The sequence below is a fragment of the Amblyomma americanum genome, chromosome 9, assembly GCF_052857255.1.
Source record: "Amblyomma americanum isolate KBUSLIRL-KWMA chromosome 9, ASM5285725v1, whole genome shotgun sequence".
In the NCBI taxonomy this organism is placed as follows: domain Eukaryota; kingdom Metazoa; phylum Arthropoda; class Arachnida; order Ixodida; family Ixodidae; genus Amblyomma; species Amblyomma americanum.
Genome location: NC_135505.1, coordinates 143537873 through 143560150, shown reverse-complemented (window position 1 = coordinate 143560150; position 22278 = coordinate 143537873). Strand labels below are relative to the sequence as shown.

General features: G+C 44.4%; 1 protein-coding gene across 1 annotated transcript in view; it reads right to left on the bottom strand.

Annotated features, from left to right (window-relative positions):
• amon (prohormone processing protease amontillado) overlaps nucleotides 1–22278 on the bottom strand; it is a 227840-nt gene that overhangs the window by 201103 nt on the left and 4459 nt on the right. The gene's annotated exons all lie outside the window — the stretch shown is intronic.

The following is a 22278-nucleotide window of genomic DNA, read 5'->3' as shown; positions in this document are numbered from 1 at the left end:
AATTAGCTCGCCGCTTTTCTGTGCTACCTTTAAACCTTGCAGCTGAGAGAAATGAACAAAGATTGGAAAACAAAGCAGAAAATACAAGACGTGTACGATCCCCGAGTGAAAGAAATTAAGAAAGAAAAACAGCCCAAGTGGTTTCATGGAATGGCCTTCAGGATAGCAGGAGGGTAATGGTCTACTGTGAAACGGTGTCAATGGCATATTTTCTTTTCGTGAGTCTAATACATTACATAAATGCGTAAACTTTGGATAAAACACTGTACTAGTAAAGCAATAGCATTAGTATAGTGAAGTCAGCACATGCACATACGTATACATATATGTGCGTACATGTACGTACGTACACCCCCGTTACACGGTTGAGAAGCAAAAACCTGTTGCTCGGTTACTTTAGGCAAAGGGGGTACATGTATGTACGTACGTACGTACGTACGTACGTACGTACGAACGTACATACATGTACCCCCTTTGCCTAAAGTAACCGAGCAACAGGTTATGTACCCCCTTTGCCTAAAGTAACCGAGCAACAGGTTTTTGCTTCTCAACCGTGTAACGGGGTCTTTGCGGCAACCCTAAAGGCTGAAAGGTATCAGAACGAGACGGCAGAGGTTAACAAGGTTACTTTGCGTAGATTCAGAGCTTAAGGTCTGTCATAAGCTTTTCGCTGCGCGGCTAAGAAACAAGCCACCGCTGCCCGGTTACATTTGGCAAAGAAAATACATACAATGTATGTACATACATACATTCACATGTATGTATACCCGGTTTATCCTCCCCCTCTACATACATTTGCATGTATGTAGAGGCAATTTTTTTCGAGTTCTAATTCGGGAGAAACTTGGGTTAGTCAGGAAAAAAATTACCGTAGTTCGGGTTTTTTTTCGTGTTATTTTTTTATTGCAGCAGAAGAAAGTTCAATGATCATAACAATTCCTTTTTCTTTCAGACATGAAATTCCGCAATTTTCGGTGATTATTTCATAAACAACAAGGAAATCATGGGTTGCACTGTAAACTTATCTCACAATTTAGATTTTTTTAATTTTATCTATTATAAATATTTCATGCCGTACTTTTCAAGCATTCGACGAAGATCTCCCGCGTCTGAGCAATACCGCAACGTGCCTTTATTTGTACACTGCCAAAACACAATTTACAACCAATGGAAAAACGATTTTAAACGTGCAAGGTCCCTGGATCAGGGTGTCGTTATTGTGACTAGCGCTTCATGCAATGACTCCGATAAGACGTCTTGTCGGTAGCAAAGTTTGACCCCTCGCTTCTAAATCGCCCTTCTGGAACTAATCTTGAAATTCATCCGCTCATGAAAACAAGCGTTAAAAGAGGTTCAAGATATGTGATTGACCGATGACATCCCTGTGGATTAACAACTAGATATTCTTAAGTTTTCTTGCAGCGTCTTCAGTTTTGTGAACTAGAAAATCAACGTCGTCCAGAAGGCTGACTTTATGTGAGAAATCGGGTTTAACCCGATTTTTTACAGAATTTGTTAAGGGTGCAAAAATCAGCTAAATCGTGAAAACGAAGGGCCCTATATACAGGGTGTTTCTGCCAAGAGTTTACAGCATTGTTAAAAACAGGCTTTTTGAGTTAAAAGAGCGCTTTTTTCGACATAGCATTTTCAGTGGTTTAACACATCAGAATACAGCTGAGAAGTGCTAAATATCAGGTAGGTTAACTAATATTGAAAATTAACTTTTAATTATTTCTGTTTCGCTTCTTAATTAATGATAGGTATGTAGCCTACCACAATTAGTATTCATATCAGTTTTTAGGATTCTAAAAACGCAATTAACCGCGGCGCTCTGGGCCAAGGAATTTTGGCTATTTCGACAAGTTACGTGCACTGGAGAGGTTGCTTTGCCTGCTAGCTCCAGACACTGTACGAGGTAAGTCCGGCATCACAACATGGATTTATTAATTATCGTGACATCTTGAAATGATATCATCTTCGAAGTGGTGTTGCAATCTTTCCGTGCTGCTGCTAAAAATACCCTCCAACAGTTAACGAATGCCCATTTTCCTAGGTATATTGTGAAATGAGAAAGCCACCTTGGAAAGTTTTGTTCCCCTCTGTTTCTATGGGCCGCATTCACACCCGGTACCCCAATCCAGGGCAAGGTGCAACAAGCACACACAGACCATATGCAATACAAATCCCACAGAAAGTCTATAGAGAATCTATAAATATATGGCCATACACTTTTATTAGACTGTCGTCTATTACAGTCTATATACAGTCTAAAGATAATCTTTAGATTTATGGCTATACAGTTCTATAAGACTGTCGTCTATAGACAGTTTATAGACTATGAATAGACCAAAATAAACATCTATAGGAAGGAAATAGAGTCTATACGAAATATTTTGACTGTCTACGGACCCTTTTGTAAGGGGAGTAATAATTTTAACAAATATTATATTAGTTTTAAAAGCAGGTAAACATCAAATGCACCAAGCAATGCTGCTTTGTCTGAGCAAATAATACATTGTTCAGCATCGGTGCTCAAAAATAAACGTTGGCACCGGCATCAAAATCTCTTTGGTTAAAAGAGCCACGCTTCAAAAAAAAAAAAAAAAACTAGACGTGATCAAAACCGCCGCACCTCAGCAGTGGAACGAACCTCAGCAATGGAAAGCCACGAATCAAATTGTACGCCTGTTTTCAAACCCTGCCCGTGCTTTTGTACTGCGAATCTTACGGGCCCGAATGTTTTCCCACTCGGTGAAGAAATACATTGTCAGCTAGTCTCGTACTTAACTTCCTTAACACCTGGCGCTGTAAAGTCGGCCCTGCGAACGAGATCCCCGAGATTGTTTGCTCAGACATCTCCGCCGGCAAGATTTACTTCGAGCAGGCTGTCCTCGGTTCCGATGCTTCGCAAATGTGAAGGAAAGGAAATAAGCCTTACAAAAGGCTGTTTTTGAAATGCTTCGATGCCGGGTGGGGGGGGGGGGGGGGGGGGGCTTGGGAGTTCAGGCTCTTTCGAGCGCGATTGCTACAGGGAGAGCAAATAGCCTAAGGTAAACTTTGATAAGGCTCCGAAGTTGCTCGAAGGCTGGTTTCTAGTTTCCAGGTCGTTCGAGGTTGTCGCGTTTGTCATGGATCACCTATATCATCTCTGCTTGGAGCTTTCTACTGCGGCCGGGTTCGTCCCTTTTTTTTTTGGGGTCCCGAATTCGATTTATGGCCTTGAATGCGAGAGCGTTACTATTTCCATTACGAGAAAAGCGGGCGGCGTGTGTGTCTGTACCCGCAGATGGTACGAAAACCCCAGCGATGGCAAGAAAAATGGGGTGACGTCATCAAGCGGCCGTATGACCCCACACATCAACAGGAGCACCGCCACTTCAAACAATACTATATATATCTCGTTCATCTACATATATTCCCCACTGGCCGACCCCCATGTGGCGCCAGTTTCTCCGACATTCGTACCAAAGTTATGACGCAACCGTTTTTCGTCAAGCTTCCCCGGTGGTGTCATAACATATCTCGTTCTATATAGCTTCCACGTGCTAGTCAAATTGGAGGCAAGCTTGCGACAGGGATTCGAACCGACTACATATGCACATTAAATTGTATGCCTTTTCGGACTTCCGCATCAAGAGAGACAACCGTTCGTCGTACAATGTTTCGGGTGGTGTACCAAGCGCATATGTGTCTGGATGGTGTCGCACACCTCATCACCACAAACCGCAACCAAACGCCTGCAACTTGCGTCCACGACATTTACTTATTTATTTATTTAGAAATACTGCCAGTCCCAATCGGGATCATCGCAGGAAGGGAAAAACAGAATTGAACAAAGGATCCGGAGTTCCCGGGTTCGAACCCGACCGCGGCGGCTGCGTTTTTATGGAGGAAAAACGCTGAGGCGCCCGTGTGCTGTGCGATGTCAGTGCACGTTAAAGATCCCCAGGTGGTCGAAATTATTCCGGAGCCCTCCACTACGGCACCTCATTCTTCCTTTCTTCTTTCACTTTCTCCTTATCCCTTCCTTTACGGCGCGGTTCAGGTGTCCAACGATATATGAGACAGATACTGCGCCATTTCCTTTCCCCCAAAACCAATTATATAACAAAGAAAGTACATAAAACACAGCGGTGCAACTGTATGTGAACAGAGGCTGTTATGTAAATAGCAATAATAATAATCGGCGAGAAATAACATGGGAGTAACAAAAAAATAAAACGAACAAGAACAGCATGATGCATTATACACTAGAAAGCACTATTGTCATTGCTTAAGATAGAACACGGGAGCTGACGAAATGGTGTTTATAATGCACATTCTAGAGCTAGCGGGTGCGCTTCATAAGTCTCTAAAGTTTGTTCTTAAAATTAAGCTCAGCCTGATCATCTTGCATCGATAGAGTCCGAACGGTTGCGATCTGGTGCGCAATGAATACGCATACTAAAACTTCTAGAAAAGAATTCTAATGCGTGTACAAGCATAGCGCTTTTCCTTGCTGATAACCGTTTGTTAACTTCGTACTCTTTGCCGCTATGTTCCTGGAGACATGTGTTTCCTCAGTTTGCTAAAATCCCGTAAACGGGACTGCGGTATCTGTAAATAACTACAAATGCGTGAAAGCCTCCAAACTGGCGCAACAAGTACGTGAGCATGTCGGTATGAAGGCTCGTCCATCCAACCCCCTTTTATTTGCAACTAGAGCTTGAGCTTGCCCGTCATATCGCATTCCTAACTTTACCAATACTGCATGAATGCCTTCAATAAATCCATTATAGATGTGATACTACGTCATAGCCACATGATCGTGTGATGGGTCAATATGAACGGCTGTCGCGAGCGTGTAGCGGAGCTGCCATAGAGGAGCCTCAGACGCTTAGCAAGCGCGCTTGGTTTTCGGTGAATTCCAGGGTTAGCCAAGTTAAGCCACTGCCAAATTTTTTCCGGGCTGCATTTGAAGTCAACGCTTTCTTTTATTCCTATGCCCTGAACACAAACAGCATAGATTAGACATTTGGCAGCATTGGCACGTCAAGACTGCCGGCCACTGTGAACCTCAGTTGAAATATTTCCATATTCACAAGAAAAACCTCGCGAATACGAGAAAGATGCTACATTCATAAACAGAATGTGGTGCTCGATCCTTGACGGTCTTTAAAGCGTCTTAAGCCAATATGATCAGGCAGTTTTTCATACTTCGGCATATCTAGGACATCACTCATGACACATGTTCTCGAAATATTTTAAAGTTTTCATTCTTGCGGCCGTTACCACCCAGTCATGTCCCGAGGCTTCCTTTTAGTCTTTAGTCGTTCCTGTACTCGATGGCAGTTTAGTTCTTCAGGTGCTTCAGTATCGATGGCAGATGCCGGGGCTAGCAAAAATCTTTTCCTTCCTTTTTACTATTATTTTTAATAAAACCACTACCACCACCAGTTTAGTTCTTGACATGTTGCGTGGACATAGGTACCCGACATCAACCCAATCTGGACTTCATTCATTCGACATACCTGCTCCAGCACTTACTGATTGTTTCAGCGAACACTTTAAAAAATTTCTGAAACGAGGGAGTTTGAAACGTAATGAAAGCCTTTTTTTGCAGCAAACTGTCAGTCGCGACGGACGTCTCTTTCTACATAAAATCATCCTAACAAGGTCGCTAATTGCTTAAATTAATTAATTAATCATTTATTCAGCTCAGTCTTGTGGTCGGCACACAGAGGGAGTTGCCATTGACAAGACGAAGCTCAGTTTTTGAACCCGCCGCGGTGGCTCAGGGGTTAGGGCGCTCGACTACTGATCCGGAGTACCCGGGTTCGAACCCGACCGCGGCGGCTGAGTTTTTATGGAGGAAAAACGCCAAGGCGCCCGTGTGCTGTGCGATGTCAGTGCACGTTAAAGATCCCCAGGTGGTCGAAATTATTCCGGAGCCCTCCACTACGGCATCTATTCTTCCTTTCTTCTTTCACTCCCTCTTTTATCTCTTCCCTTACGGCGCGGTTCAGGTGTCCAAAGATATATGAGACAGATACTGCGCCATTTCCTTTCCCCAAAAACCAATTATTATTATTATTAAACGGAGGAAAAGCCATTCTCTGAAGCTCGGCAGCGTGAGGAAATCAGGCGGTTTTTGCAGCATGAAACCAAAACTGAGTTCACGGGACAGGCAGGATATTGAGCGCAGATTTACCGTCTGCTCATCACGTGTTAAAATTACTGTGCCAAATTTAACCTCCCTGTTGCGTTGTACCATGGCGTATGCGGTTTTTTGGTTGCTCGCTCTGAAAACTATGAATATGATTATGTACCAAGCTGCGAAGGAAAAGATTGTTCATGACCCATTAAGATATAGCAGGCAGTTCGACTTCGGCGTCGTAGGCACTGCAGCGGATCACCTGCGGACATTGTACTTTCCATCGAGAAACCCTTAAAAATTGTTTATATAGACTGTCCATAGACTCCGGTCTATAAAGTCTATAGACTCTACAGATAAGCCTAGAGGACAGTATTAGGCAATGCAAATCCTATAGACAGTCTAGAGACGATGTATAGAGTTATGGTCATACACATTTAGTAGACTTATGTCTATAGAGAATCTATAGGCTATGAAGAGACAAAAATGAGTGTATATATATATATATATATATATATATATATATATATATATATATATATATATATATATATATATATATATATATATATATATATATATATATATATATATATATATATATCTAGGAAGGCAATAGAGTCTATAAGAAGTGTATAGACTGTCGGTGGACCATTTTTATAAGGGTGTTGATAATGCCTCATGCACTGGGTTTCGGTCATCATCATCATCATCATTATGACTACGCCCACTGCAGGGCAAAGGCCTCTGCCATATCTCTCCATTTCACCCTGTCCTGTGCCAGCTGCGGCCCCCTATCCCCGCAAACGTCTTAATGCCATCCGGCCAACTAACTTTCTGCCGCCCCCTGCTACGCTGAAGTGCTTTGCAAAATGACCTTTTCGCCGTTTCAAAAACTGATACAGCATAGTATTGACCATGGCATTGAACTCCCTGCTCGCACTAACCGCCGAACTGTCAATTTAAAAGCTAAAGAGGAAATTTTAGTTCTATAGCTACCTATTTAGGACTATGTTTACAGTATGATGTCTGCCGTGGTTGAGAGGTGGTTCCTGAAAAAAATTCGACCTATTTAGAGTTCCCTGTCGTTAGGATGTTTTGATAGTGTTCGGTGAAACATGACAAAATTCTATCTGCCTAAATATACGACTGCCTGCGAATCCTGCCGTTCTTTCGCTTCTCCCTGCCTCGTGCCGTTGGTGAAGTTTCCTACTCTGGGTGAGTTTATTACCCTGAAGATTGAAAAAAACCCTATCGTCCTGGCTCGTGCTACGTGCTTTAACGCTCGGCACCTTATAAAAAAAATGAGCAAAAAGATCACCGAAGCTGTATGTCCAGGCGTCGTCGCAAAGTGCGGTTTCCCTCTGCGTGGGTTCAGCAAGCCGCCCACGCCTCGGGTGATCTCCAAATATGTGACATGCTTTCAGCGGGACCGAATAAGCCTCAAAAAAGGTGTTTTTGAAATTAAATATTAAGCTCTGATGCGCGCAAGAACATTTTCACGGAGGCGGGGCCTGCGAATAGGACGAGACCAGGTGGCTGCGTTCTTTCATGAATTCTTTTTGCGATTGCCACGCGCTCTCCCTCGCTTTATTTGTCATTTTAGTAGCATGGTCCTACAAGCATTGCCTGCAGTAACGCCGACGTGATGCTAAGTTGGAGGTGATCAGTAACAAATGTGAAGCTGAGAGCCAATGGTTGGAAGCTGCTGGTAAAGAATTCTTGCGTTATTCATTTTTTGTTACTTTTCGCCGCCTTGTTCTCACGTGATTTTTTTTTCTGATTCATTATCGTACAGGCAAGAAAAAAATGCAAGTAAAGAGCACTAAACATATTAGTATAACTTTGCTCATTGTATACAGTGTTAGCTGAGGTTTTGTGGCAAGTGAGTTTACGAAAAAATTAGCGCCAAACGTGACTTCTCTTTATGCAATGTTTGTTAAAACCGCGAGAAATGGTGGGACCGGAAAAGGTACCATATTACTGGAAAAACATAGTGACTGTTGTTATCTTCCACATCTTACTTTACCTCTTTATTTTGATTTTTTTTTCAGCTTTCCTTCTTTTTATTTTTTTTTTTTACATTTTATCGCCCTTTATATCCGCTAACCCACACTTTTACTCCTCGCTGCTCGATACCACGGTGCGAAATGTCCTCTGTTCGCAATATGAGTACTTTGCGTTTGTTCTGGCGGTAGAAGTGATTTGTCTGGTTTGCTCTTCAATTGCCTCATCGGTAAAGGGCCTTGTCGTAAAAAAAAATTTCTTTAGGCGGTCTATAGAGCGTCCATAGAGTTCTGTCGATAATGTCTATAGACAAATCCTAAGGAACACTTTGTAGGCAATACAGATCCTATACTCAAGAAGTACTTTGATTTGGGCTAGTTGGTTCATATCTTGAAAGAAGTTAGGACGGCGCTAAAACGACAAAGACTAAGAGGCACGAACACAACAGGACGGGCGCCAACTTGCAACTGAAGTTTATTGCACCAAACCCCTTCATTTTATGCATCAACTGAGCCGTATCACAACAAGCTTATCACACAACAAAACGCAATTTCTTCAATAGTCAGAACTTCAATAGTCAGAGGCAGGTCCGCATGTTCTATGATTGGGCACGTGTCCTTGTATTGCTTGGAAGAGACCCGACGAAAGAGCGCAGGCTGTTAGAAGAAGTGAAAAGGCTGTCAGCAAGGACTACAGAGTTTCTCTGGCAACGTGCGGTGACGAGCCTGCTTTACCGACCTAAGGAACCTTCTTGTGTTCGCCCCAGCAAGCTTGTCGTCCTTGGAGATGCGGTTCTTCCAGAAAAAGTGAAAGAAGTGTTGGAGAAAGGCCCAAAGTTCTGCTTCCCGGTGCATGCCAAGCGGCAGGAGATGCTTGCCATGGTTAGAAGGGTGGCCGGCCATGCGACGGAGCGTGGAAAAGAGAGGATTATAGATGACGGTGTCGCCTGCCTGATGAGGTGCGTCGGGGCTAACCCCCCGAAAAACCCGCCTCTTGAAAAGGTGGCCAATGCCCTCAATGAAAAAGGTCTCCTGGCGCTCCAAGCAGATAAGGATGGTGGCTTTGCTGTCCTACCCGTGGGTTTGTTTCGAGAAAAGGCGATTGCAGCCATCAACAAAAACTTCAAATCGGTCAAGTTCAACCCACGAACCAGAAAACGACAAGTACTAAAAATCTTGGATGACTTGCACCTGGATGCCATCAAGAAGCGAGCAAAAGGTGAAGAGAGGGGCTTCCTTGAAATATTCTTCACGGTCAAAACCCACAAGCCTGGAATGCCACTAAGATCCATCGTGTCGGAAAAAGGGTCATGGCAGTGCGTTGCCAGTAGTTACCTTCAGAAGCACCTCGGTTCTTTGGTGTAAGATGATCCTTTCGTGGTTCGTAGTTCCTCGTATGTCGTGCAGCAACTGGACGTTTTGCCCTCCCTCGAGTACATGGGTTTCTCCATCGATATTGAAGATTTATATTACTCTGTTCCTCATCATGGACTTCTAAGCGCGGTCAGAGAAAAGATCATCACAACAGGTGAAGTTCAGTTTCAAAATGCAGCTGGCATTAGCAGTGATAGTTTTGTAGCCTTGTTAGAATTCTACTTAGGCTCGACAGCCATTTCATTTGAAGGTAGCTTCTTTGTCCAGAAAAAAGGTGTATGCATAGGGTCTTCAGTGGCACCAGTACTCTGTGATATTTTCTTGTCAGCTGTTGGGAATCAAATCAAAATTCAACTTAGAGATCCACGTGTAGTGTCCATTTTTAGATACGTGGACGATTTTTTGGTTATCATGAAGAATGTTCATGAGTCCGATGTAGCTTCGGCGGCAGGAAGTGTGTTATCAGTCTTCACCAGTAATAGCCAGGGCCTCAAGTTCACGTGGGAGTTACCAGTGAATCGCGAACTGCAGTTTTTAGACGTTAGATTGGTTTTTATGGAGGATCACCTATGCTGGGCGTACAATCCCAGATCTAAGAAAGGGCTGTTACCGTTTGATAGTGCTCATTCTAAACTCGTAAAAAGAGCAATAATCGCTAATTCCCTTCAGAGTGCCTTAAGAAAGTCGTGCCATCACACGATGTCTATGAGCTTTAGCGCCCAAATTCAGAGGTTGCACGAAGCGGGTTACCCGCCCCATTGGATTTTGGCTGTTTCTGAAATGTTAATCCAGAAATTCAAGCGGCCTTGTGATGAGAAACTTCAGGAAGCAAAAAAATTGGTCCCTGTGATTCCGTACATGCATAAGGTGTCCCATGGTATAAAAAAAGTCGCAAGCAAACATCAGGTGCAGGTTGTGTTCTCGGCCCCATCAAAGTTGTCAAAGATTTGCACAATGTCAAAACCGGAAAAGAAACGACCGGTTTGCCCTATTAAACATCAAAAACTGTTCACGAAATGCAGATCACAAGTTGTATATCAGATTCCTCTAAGCTGCGGTTTAGTTTACATAGGGCAAACCGGTCGATGTTTTAATGAACGTGCCAGTGAACACTTGCGGAATGTGCGCCAACATCATGGAAGTTTCCTTGCAGATGACTGCAAGACGTGCAAGGGGTGTAGTCCGGATCTGAGCAAAACAATTTTTTTGAAGAGCGGTAAAGACAGATTTGAGCGAGAAGTAGTGGAGGCATTTTTTATTAAGAAAGCGGGAAGCGCATGCGTTAGTAGGCCGTCCATTTCAATTAGTGACGCTGAGGTGGCGTTTCTCGAAGGCTGTCTTTATGTTTCAACGTTTGCAAGTTTTCTGCATACATTGTTTTTCATCGATGTGTTTTATCGGCCGAAAAGACGATTGTGTAGAAACCAATACTGTAGCACTTTGACGCTGGGAGGTTTTCTCAAAGGTTTTAAATTTTTGACGATAATTATAGTACATTGACGCTGGGAGGTTCCCCCGAAGGTTTAAGTTTTCATGTCCACCAAATTTTTCGCGTTTGTTGTTGGTCATTCTTTCATTATCACTCTTTGTGTTAAATCACGATTGTTGAGTTTGCGCGCTGGTTGCCTTGCCCAAGCGTGTGTGTATCATTTGGATGATCAATTGCTTTCATGTGGGTTGCGCACTCATTTAATCTGGGGACTTATAAAGTAAGAATAATGCTGTTATCAAGTGGATAGTGCAGAAGGCGTCTCTGGTCTGTAAAAGTAGCGCCTACTTCCGATGTTCTGACTATTGAAGAAATTGCGTTTTGTTGTGTGATAAGCTTGTTGTGATACGGCTCAGTTGATGCATAAAATGTAGGGGTTTGGTGCAATAAACTTCAGTTGCAAGTTGGCGCCCGTCCTGTTGTGTTCGTGCCTCTTTGTCTTTGTCGTTTTAGCGCCGTCCTAACTTCTTTCAAAACAGATCCTATGGACAGTCTATACACTGTGTATCGATTTATGGCCACGCACTTTTAGTAGACTTTTTTCTATAGGCAGTCTACAGACTACGAAGAGACAAAAATAAATAGCTATATGGAGGCAATAGAGTCTGTAAGAAGTCTATAGACCATTTTTATAAGGGTTAGTTTCCAACCGAGTTTCATGTGGCGAACTTTGGGGTCTTCATGCGCTCGCCATTTTTCTACATTAATAGGCAGCCCTCTACTACACTCTAAACACGAATACGCCTACGTCGGAGGAAGAAGGGGAGAGAGCTGCTCTGTGGCGCAAACTCTTTAACAAAAAAGAGGACTAGATGACAGCTTACTCCATTTTTAATCCTTTTCGTTTAGAGAGTACAGCTCATTTATTAGCTCGTGTGCAAATGTGGGAATCTAAATCCCACAAACCATATCATGCCATTCCATTGAACACTACTTTTTTGCTTTTAGTTATATCATTTGACAACGCATTATAGAAACGCCAAGTTTTCTTTATAACACTTAGAGTAAGGAGCAATAATGAGAGTTAAAAGTACTTATGTTTAAAATTAATAAAAAAACTAATATTTGCGCTGCAGTGGTAAGGTATTAATAACGGGAGTGGTTCACACTTCGGCGGCGCTGCTGTCTCTGGTCCTCACTGGTTCCAAAAATAACCTGCGCGGCTAAGGCGGTGCGTTAAAAGCCTTCACCGATGTATCGAGGGAGGTGGCTACGGTGCGCCTCGATTCTATTTTTTTTTCGCCTCCTGATTCTTTAAATTATCATCTATTTGCACGAAGCCGGCGCAGTGGCTGAGTGGTTATGGCGCTCAGCTGCTGGTCCGACTGTTATAGGCTCTTGCAACAAGTTCAGAACCAGAAACTGTACAGCGCAGCAAACCCCGCTGCAGAGTGCTGCTTCCGCTCACATAGCAGAAAAATCCCTATAGTCAGGATAAACTACGGTAGGCAACACGTACAGTTCCAAATACCGCCTCCACTAAATTGCTCTGTAAAACTACTTGATTTCAGCAAGCCAATTCCCGAAAGTTCCTTAAGAATGTAATATTGCAAGAAAACATTGAATTCATCTGATTTATTTCTCTTGTTTTTGCTAGCATTTATGGCCTTTGAGTGTTGCTTGTTTTATTCCTTTCCTCCCCTAAAGAGGGAATCAATTGTTCGCAATTGTAGTTCTATATGTAGTTCTTGTTCTATTTGTAATTTTATTTGTACTTCTATATTTTGTTCGTTTTTTTATAGCTTTTGTGGCTTTCAGTGTTGCTTGTTTTGTCCCCTAAAAAGGGAATCAATTGTATGTTTCTGATGCCTGTCTGCTGACTGCATACCCAGCCGAGGCCTTTGTCAGGCTTCTTGCCTTTTGCCTTTGCTCCGGTTTCTGTCAATCAGAATGAAACAAATAAACTTAAAAAAGACGCGGGTTCGATCCCGGCCGCGGTGGTCGAATTTCGATAGAGGCGAAATTCGAGTGGCCCGTGTACTGTGCGATGTCAGTGTACGCAAAAGAACCCTAGGTGGTCGAAATTTCCGGAGCCCTCCACTACGGCGTCCCTCATAGCCTGAGTCGCTTTGGGACGTTAAACCCCGCTTAAACCAAACCAAACTATTTGCACGAGGCAGTGATAGTGACCCGATTGGTGCCAGTTGACAGACCTATGCGCTTTCAGTCTTCTGTGCGCGAGCGCGCCCGCTCATGCACGAACGCACGCACGCATCGTCGTAATTAAGTTAAAGATCCGCCGGCGGTGTAAATTAATCCAGAGCCCTGCACTTCACAGAGTCTCTCATATCCCATGTGTCGCTTGGATGCGTTAATATCCCCACTTTACAAGTTTTTACACAAGCACATACACACCTGCACGCACACACATCCTCCACTTCATTCCATCGTCTTTCACTCTGGATCAGCTAGACTTGTGCAGTTTGTGTTGACCACTCAATATATCCTCGAGTTCCTCAGTTAACCTTGCTAATATGGCGTCAAAGCTTTGTGCTTAATGGTTTATGGGGTTTAACGTCCCAAAGCGACTCTGGCTATGAGGGACGCCGTAGTGGAGGGCTCCGGAAATTTCGACCACCTGGGGTTCTTTTACGTACACTGACATCGCACAACACACGGGCCTCTAGAACTTCACCTCCATCGAAATTCGACCGCCGCGGCCGGGATCGAACCCGCGTCTTCAAAGCGTTGTCTTGAATGTTATGAAGTGTGCCCGCCATCAGTTTTGTTTTGTGGACATTGTTTACACTTGTGCTTTCTGAAACGATGATTTCTTAGCAACTCTACCAATCTAACTGTTTTTTACCCATTCATTATTGATCTCAAGAGCTATCATTTTTACATATCGCAGAGGTGAATCACTTGAGATACGTTATGCTCCCAAAATCTTTACACTCTAAGGTGGCTTCACTTATTTGATTCAACTTTCGCTCGCTAATTCTCCCAGGATTCCTTTCAGCTGATTATATGCTAAGCTAGTGCATATGTGTTTTTTAGTAAAAGGAAATTCCCAAACTCTGTACTGGAATCTTACTGTGTGTTATTACGCATTAATAACCACGGCGCCCGATTTTCCCGCGCTAAATCGCCATCCAAATGTCCAGACTCTTCCTCCGATATCCTATACACATATATCTGGGTACTATAGTGAAAGTTAATAATATTAGTGGCGCATATAACCCTAAATGTGCGATATACCCTTGGCCTCATCGTCGACAGTGCAAATGAGAAGCAAGTACTGCAATTCCTAATAACTGAATCGCAAAGCCATTGGGACGTCGCGCCATCTAGTGGCACATCTCGTCGTTCTAAAAAAAACGACTCAAGTCGCGCAATTCTTGAATTATAAGTGCGCAGTTAACGTTGCTTACGTGAGCTTTCTTAGATTCAGGAAAAGGTAGTTTCACGCGGTGCAAAATTTCTAATAACTGAATTGCATTGCCCATAGAGCTACATTGGATGGATGGATGGATGGATGGATGGATACGGCTGAACCCTTTACATCGGGCGGTGGCTCAAGCCACCTAGCCATGTCTTGTGAAATTTTACTCCTGTCTTGCTTTTAGCCACCAATCAGATAACCTTCGCTTGGTTACTTCTAACCTCTTAAAATCCACTTTCCCTTCACTATCCCTAAACCCCAATGCCTTGGGTAAGTCAGCCCCGCTGCCTTCCACTGTAGGGTGAAGCCCTTTACAGAAAAGTATCAAGTGTTCAGCCGTTTCCTCCTCCTCTCCGCACGCAATGCACAAAGTGTCTATCCCCTGGTACCTGACTCTATACTTCTTAGTCCGCAAAACTCCAGTCCTGGCCTCAAACAACAAAGAACTTCCCCTACAATTATCATAGATATTTTCTTTGACAATTTCCTGTTTAAAGGTCCGGTATGTTTCTAGTGCCGATTTCGTCAGCATCCCTGTTTTCCACAAAGCTCTCTCTGTTCCTTTAACCTTTTTCTTAACCGATAATTGCTGATTTGCCCCCTTACTGCTGTCCAGATATTTGCTTGTCAATTTTCTAGTTCGCTTTCTCCATTTCGTGTCAACATTCTTTATATACAGGTATCTGAAAACTTTCCTAGCCCACCGCTTTTCCTCCATCCTTCTCAATCGTTCCTCAAATGCTATCTTACTGCTAGCCTCTCTGCTCTCGAAAGACGCCCATCCCATATCACCCTGTACCCCCTGATTTGGTGTATTGCCATGTGCTCCCAAAGCTAACCTCCCTACTCCCCGTTGCCTAATTTCCAGCCTTGCTTGAACATCTGGCCTCATACACAGGACCGCATTCCCGAAGGTCAGGCTAGGGACCATCACCCCTTTCCAGATCCCTCTTACCACCTCATACCTATTGTAATTCCACAGTGCCCTATTTTTCATGACAGCTGCATTCCTACTAGCTTTATTCATTACATATTTTTCATGCTCTGTCAGATACTCAACACTGTTATTTATCCATACCCCAAGATACTTGTGCCATCTTGTGCCATCTAGTGGGAGATGTCGGCGTTCTAGAAACTGCTCACGGCGCGCAATTTTTGAATTTAAGTGCGCAATTTTTGAATTTAAGTAGAAAGTGACTGTAGCATCGATTAACACTAGGAATGCGTTAGTGGTAGAGGAGGCTGCTATCGGCCTAGCGTGCGTCAGCACCAAAGCCAAGATCATCTTGTCTGACAGTAAGGCAGCTGTTTACAACTTTTGTAATGGGGTGGTCTCCAGTCAAGCCGCCAAATTACTAAGAAGATACCCCTCAAGCAGAGAGGTCTCCCTCATATGGGTTCCTGCTCATGAGGGCATTCCGAGGAATGAGGCTGCTCACAGCTTTGCTTGAGAATTATACATCCGAGCTGCTCTGCAAGTGCCCCTGATTGGGAATAAAGACCCCCTCATTAAGTATAAATAAATAACTGAAATACCTAGACTGGATAGGAGAACACTCACTTCCGGATAGGCCACTTACTCCGAAGGAGTGCAGGGCCTGGAGGAGGCTTCAAGTCAACAGATTCTTTCCGTACTCTATACTACACGATGAAGACACCGGGGAGCCTGAGCTCTGCAGTAGCTGCCACAGAATGACTTTGCAAAATCACTTAATTTGGGAGCGTCAGGATTCTCCTGGGGATAAATCACAAAGCATCCCAGACCTTGCCACCTAGGAAGAGCTGACCCGGAGCCGCGACCCGGATCAACAGGGACTCCTCATCCGTCGGGCGGAGACAGCTTACTACAAGACTCTCTCCGCGGTCTCCGGTGCTGAGAGCCGGCTGGAAGGCACCCCCTCCCAATTGCTGCGCCCCGACCGTGAGGCCCCATGACGACGGGAATAAAGTTCATTAATTCATTCATTGTTTACGTGAGCTCACTTAGATTCAGGAAAAGGTAGTTTCACGCGGTGCAAAATTCCTATTAACTGAACTGCATTGTCCATAGAGCTACATTGCCATTGGGCTGTCGCGCCATCTAGTGGCAGATGTCGGCGTTCTAGAAACGCCTTAGAGCGCGGAATTTTTGAATTTAAGTGCGCAGTTAAGTTGTTTGCATGACCTCACTTACATTTAAGAAAAAGTAATTTCACGTGGTACAAAATGGCCGCGTAGCACAACGCATGCACGAAAACCCCCTTGTGCACCCTCTAACCGAACGACCAACCCGAACAAGCAGTGTCACCCAAGCCGAATTGGAGAACCACTTCGCAGCCTTTGTGCTGACCGGCGATTGAAGCGCTCGAAACTCCCGAAATGAGAAATCTATCCGAATGAAAGTAAGCACCAAGAAGCTCCGCACAGCTGCGAAATCCAAGCGACAGGGCTGCTATAGGTATTTCATTATGAAGGCACGCGTTGCGAACGCATGCGAATGGCTCAAAAAGTTTAATGGCGGTAACACCCATCGGCATTTGCTTCTGCAGTTGTATTTCATTTAATGCTGCTGCCACGAATGGTGAGGGACGAGTGCGGTATGGTTTAGGCTGGGTTACAACGACTGTTTTATGGTGCACGAAATGTGCTAGGTAGATGAGACTATGGTGTAGCTTTCGAAGCACAAAACTCCTTTTCGGCAACATCCATGGAGGAGGAGGAGGAGGAGGAAAGGCAGGGAGGTTAACTGGAAGAATAAACCGGTTTGCTACCCTGCACGGGGGAAAGGGGTGAGGGGATACAAAGATGCAGGAGAAAAAGAGAGTAGCAGGAAAATGAAGTGTCTATGCAAAGTCAGCAAGCGTTCGTTAAAGTCACAGCCTACCGTCAAGGCCAGAAGTTCTCAAGAAGCGGAGCAATGCCTTGGAGGTCTTCACCGCCGGCGATCGCAGCGGCCAGTGGCCGAGAATCTTCATTTCCGTCAGTGGGCGTGGATTTAGACGCTCCAGCGCACGGCAGAGAGACTGCCTTTCGGCGCTGTAGGCAGGGCATTCATAAAGAATGTGGGGGATACATCCATGGCCTTCCTCCAAGGCGACTGATCTGACATGTCGCCGCTGCAGGCTTTATGCCGACTGCTGCGGCTGCTACTGTGCAGGCGCTCGGGATGCCGCTCCGTGCAGTCATTTCACGACGTAGATTTGACCGGGGTTTCAAGGCAGTTGGCGACGGCTTGTTAGTCGCGCGCTCTATCTATCACGAGTGAGCTCAGGCGCGTGGTAACCGCTGTGTTAATTGGTCTGTCACGTGACTACCGGCGCATTTTGACGACGAATGCTGTTACCCGTTTACCGGGAACCTTCGCCTTAAGAGCTGGCTCTGCGAAAAAAAATGCGGCTCGCACTCGACGTAGGCACTGCCAATTTGCTGTGCCCGAAAGCCAGTCGTAGAAATGGGCTTAGGAAATTTTTTTAATACGAAAGAAACTGATGGATCATCAGCGATCATCAGCGAATGGGGCAGCAGTGGTACGAACCTCCCCCCCCCCCCCCCACCCCCCACCCCAGTGACGTCACCATCGGCTCACATAACGCCAGCAGTAGACCACAAGATTGGGACGTGTACATTAGAGAAAAATAAAATATCTTCCGGAGGTGCAGGAATCGAACCAAAAAACTTCAAAATGAGAGAGTAGCGCACGCAACCCATAGGCCACGAAACGGCTTTTTTATTCATGGTATTTATTAATTGCACTGAAATTATGTTTTCTTTACATGAACTATTTACAAAGCTTTAAGGAAACGCCACGAAAGACATCTAAAAGAGGAGCAACAGAGCACCAGACGGGAGGTGAGGCTGAGCACATCACCAAGAGGGAATGCCATTCCGGTTTAAAGTATTTCTGTTCGTGCACTTCGTTCCGATGAAAAGTTATTTGGCAGAAATGAGTTTTCGTCGAAATGACTGATTCACAGTGCCAGTCATCATTCTAGTTTTCCATTGGCTGTGTAGTCCAATCAGGAAAAAAAATACCAAGAGGTTCTTCAACATACTGCCCCCCGATGAGCTACCGCATGATTTGGGAAGTGGAATAAACTGGCTTTGTCAAGGCCTATTGCGAGGCATGCGAGCAGAGAATTACGTCCTTATAATTGATGAAGTAATGTTGAAATGTTTAGGGAAAATCACAGAAACGGCAGTTCGCAGATGGCACAAAAATGCCCCTTTTCTGAAGCAAAGTCTTCAAGGGCTATGTTTCCGCATGTAGTTCGTAGAAGAAAATCTTAGTGCACGGCGAAAGTAACATTTTTCGTCCCCGCTTAAGGACATCTGTCCTTCAATGAGAAGTACATTGAACCGTGTTGCTTCTTGACGAATATAGGTGACCTTAGTATATACGTTACCTTACTACTGTATGCTAACCATCAGATGTGTCTTTAGAAAGGAAGATAGATTTAATGAACGTCACAATACAACTTCTCACGATGTTACAATGGTTTCGTATTCAAACCACGAGAGTAGATTTGAGTGCCCTTTTTTTCTATACAGGTGTTTCCTTATTTTCATTGTATATTACAGCCTATGTATTTGAGTGCATTTTGTGTTGCATTTCCTTCTGTGTGCAGTTATAAAAATTGCTGTTGTACTCTGCGAATTAGTTTGTATTCTTGATAAGTCGCTGCCCACAAGTACTATATATATCTGTTTGCTTATGCTGCCATGTATAACCAGGGGTGGTGGGTATTTCAAGCTCCCCCTGCAGCTTTTTCCACATCCCTTCCTATGTAATTTATGGAAAATAAATTCTAATTCTAGATAATTATCATCATAACATTTTGTAACAACAGGCTTCTGATTGAAACAACAGTGGGGGAACCGTTTGTTTTGTAATGAACTCAACTCCCTTCGTGATGATGCCGCTGCATAGCAAATGAGAGGCGTGCTTAAGATGTGCGTTACTGAGCCGACGCAGTCGCAGACATACTGGATTCAAGATTCCTCCCACTGCAGCTCTATTCTATGCGCAGTACGAGAATGGAAATCAAAAGATCATGATATCAGCCTGCTGCCTGACAAGGCTTAGTGATCGGAGCAGCATCAGGAACTCAATTCGATACAATACGTGAGTGGGCGAAGTTAATTGATTTAAACTGTGTCATCGCTATTCCTTCTTCCGGCTTACTGGCCAGGAATAATTTAACCCAATTAGTAAATATTTAACCCAACAAAACGTCTGTTGCTTCTAAAAACCACGAGTTATCTCTGAATACTAAGTTGTTCATTTAGTTATACTCAGTGATCTCTTTTAGTGCCCTGTTAAATGAGGTTGATAGCCTCAGCTTCATTATATGAAACAGCAGATACCCTCGTTTAATCACTACGGCGCAGTTCATTTGCCATATTAAACATTCTTCCTATAAACTTTTCGATAACACTTTTGAGCAAGGGTCCGCAAAGATGTTTGTCCTTATGTCTATGTTTATGGGGATTTAAACTCCCAAAGCGGGTCAGGCGATGAGGGACGCCGTATAGTGAAGGGCTCTGAAAATTTCGACCATATCAGATTCTCTCACGTGCACTGACATCGAACAGCACACGGCCATTAGAATTCCGCCTCCATCGAAATTCTACCAGCGAGGCCGAGATCGAACCCGCGTAGTTCGGGTCGGCAGCCGAGCGCCTTAACTTCTGAGTCACCACTCGGCCAGTGTTCGCAAAGAAGGCTTACGGCTATAGGCTGGCATTGAATTTGTCGTGATAGACAAAGTTCGATTTTTATTAGTATGCGTTCATTAAAAAAGCCGCTCTCACCGCTAATGTGTTCTGGAAAGAGCCTCCAGACGCCATCGCAGTGTAGAAATCTATTGTGGGTTCTTGATATATCGCTTTAATGCGCTGGTAGCTTGGAATATGCAGAGCGATATGCCGGCGTTCATGAATACGAGGCGTTCCGCAGGAAACTGAAATTATACGGAGGCAGTACGAATTAAGGGAAACTCTTCTGATGTGCATGCAGACAAAGAAACAAATAAGAAATACTTCTCCGTAGTAGAACCCAACTTCTTTCACCGATCCCCATTGCGTTTTCACAGAGCATGCATGGACACTGATGAACGAGTCGGTGGAAGTGACGGATGACTGGCAGCTTGGACGGAAATTTATGCATACGCGTTATCGTTCAAGGTTTAATGAAACGAGTAGGCTGCGCGCGGTTATAACCCATGCTAGGTGTTCGAATTAGGCTGGCTGGACTGCACAGTCGCCCGCTTTGCTCACTTGTGACAAGTGAACGGTTGAAGCTACATCCAAGGTGAGCCGTTTTGTCAGTACCGTGGTTGGTACAGACGCAGCTAAGGGTTTAGACACATCAGAAGTCGATAAAATGTACACGTAAACATGAAATTTATTGAAGAAAAAAAAACATGTTGGCAGTAAAAAAAAAAAGAAAATACAATTCTGGAGGTTAGAAAAGATGACCTGTTTTCTGGCACCATCGGTACTTAGTCCAAGCCCTGTAATCGGCAGCAATTACTGAATCCGGAAAGTCATGTGTCTTGTTTTTAAATCCTTGTTCGGTTTTTGTCGTTATTCTTCCACTGCTAGTTTTGAGGGCTTCTCCTCTTAGAGTCTTATTTGGACGGACTGATTTGACTTTCTAAAATTTGGGCAGATGTCTTGTCTCGTCACTTTAATCACTGAATAATTTATCGCACGCTACTTTGTAAGCACTGCATCCCTGAGCGTGTACTAAACGTGTGTAAAGGATTCCTTCAGTGCTAACTGTCTTGCTTTGCTACGAAGAAGATTAGTGTCACACATTGACACGAATGGTGCAGTTTTCGAAAAACCGATGGCGAGACGACAGACGGTGAGGGAAAAAAGGGAAAGGGGAGAAACAGAATGAAGGAAGAAGAGAGGGTTTAACCGAGAATAAATCGCAATTTGCCACCGTTCACATTAAAGGGGGGGGGGGGGGGTAATAAAGAGAGAGAAAGAGCAGAGAGAGAGAGAGGTAGAAAAATCCGTCGTGTTCATGAGACGTGACCTCGCAATTGAGCTTGTCACGGCCAATAAAGACAAAGATGCAAACGAGTTCCCGGGTTCGAACCCGACCGCGGCGGCTGCGTTTTTATGGAGGAAAAACGCTAAGGCGCCCGTGTGCTGTGCGATGTCAGTGCACGTTAAAGATCCCCAGGTGGTCCAAATTATTTCGGAGCCCTCCCCTACGGCACCTCCTCTCCCTTTCTTCTTTCACTCCCTCCTTTATTCCTTCCCTTACGGCGCGGTTCGGGTGTCCAACGATATATGAGACAGATACTGCGCCATTTCCTTTCCCCAAAAATCAATGATTAATTATTATTAATGAGATAGAAACTGCCCACAGTTTTCTCTAGGTTACCGCTGCCAGTCTGCAGCTTTTGAATACTAAAGGGGAAAAAGCATTTGCGACAAGAATGCCCTATTGCTTCTGATAGGCTGTGCTCTCAGTTGACCAGTATAATGACACGATGGATGAAAGCTGTGACGCGGAAGATATAAGTAAAGTAAACTTCTCTAATTTTACCGTCATGGAAAGGACAGCTCTTAAGCACGTCAAACCGCCTTGGCACAGATATTTTCACTCCAGACGACTGCGGTGCCCAGAATGGCACTAGTGCCCCCTGTGACACGTATTATGGAGCCGACAGACATCGCCCTGGTGCACCAGGCGGCTGCGGACAGGAGCCGAAAAGGCGAGGCGGGGTTGTTCTTCGCCGGTTTCCGCTACATCGGCCTGTACAACAAGGCCATCGGCGCCTGCTTTCTTGGAGGCCTGGAAACCGGAGACTGGGCCAAGGTGCACAGCGTGCAACGCAGCTGGTTTAAGTGCGTCACTCTCATTTGCGTGTTCACGAGTGTTGGTGAGTCAACATCG